A 242-nucleotide genomic window follows, 5' to 3' on the forward strand; every position below is an offset into this window, starting at 1 on the left:
TTAAGTCTATTGTTGAAATGTGAGAAGAGCTGAGGAGGGCGGATACGGTAGGACGATAAGATAGAGTTGAATGGTATGATAGATAGGACCGGGCGGTTCGACGATTAAGTTAACTATTCTAGTGGTAGTGTGACCGAAGAATCCATGTATCCAAATAGGACTTCCCCCGAGAAGAAGAGGAAGACAGGATATCTTGAAAGCTGACCTTTTGATCGGATAAAAAAGTGAACTATCTTTAAGAA

The sequence above is a fragment of the Rhododendron vialii genome, chromosome 11a (genome assembly GCF_030253575.1).
Source record: "Rhododendron vialii isolate Sample 1 chromosome 11a, ASM3025357v1".
Taxonomy (NCBI): Eukaryota; Viridiplantae; Streptophyta; class Magnoliopsida; order Ericales; family Ericaceae; genus Rhododendron; species Rhododendron vialii.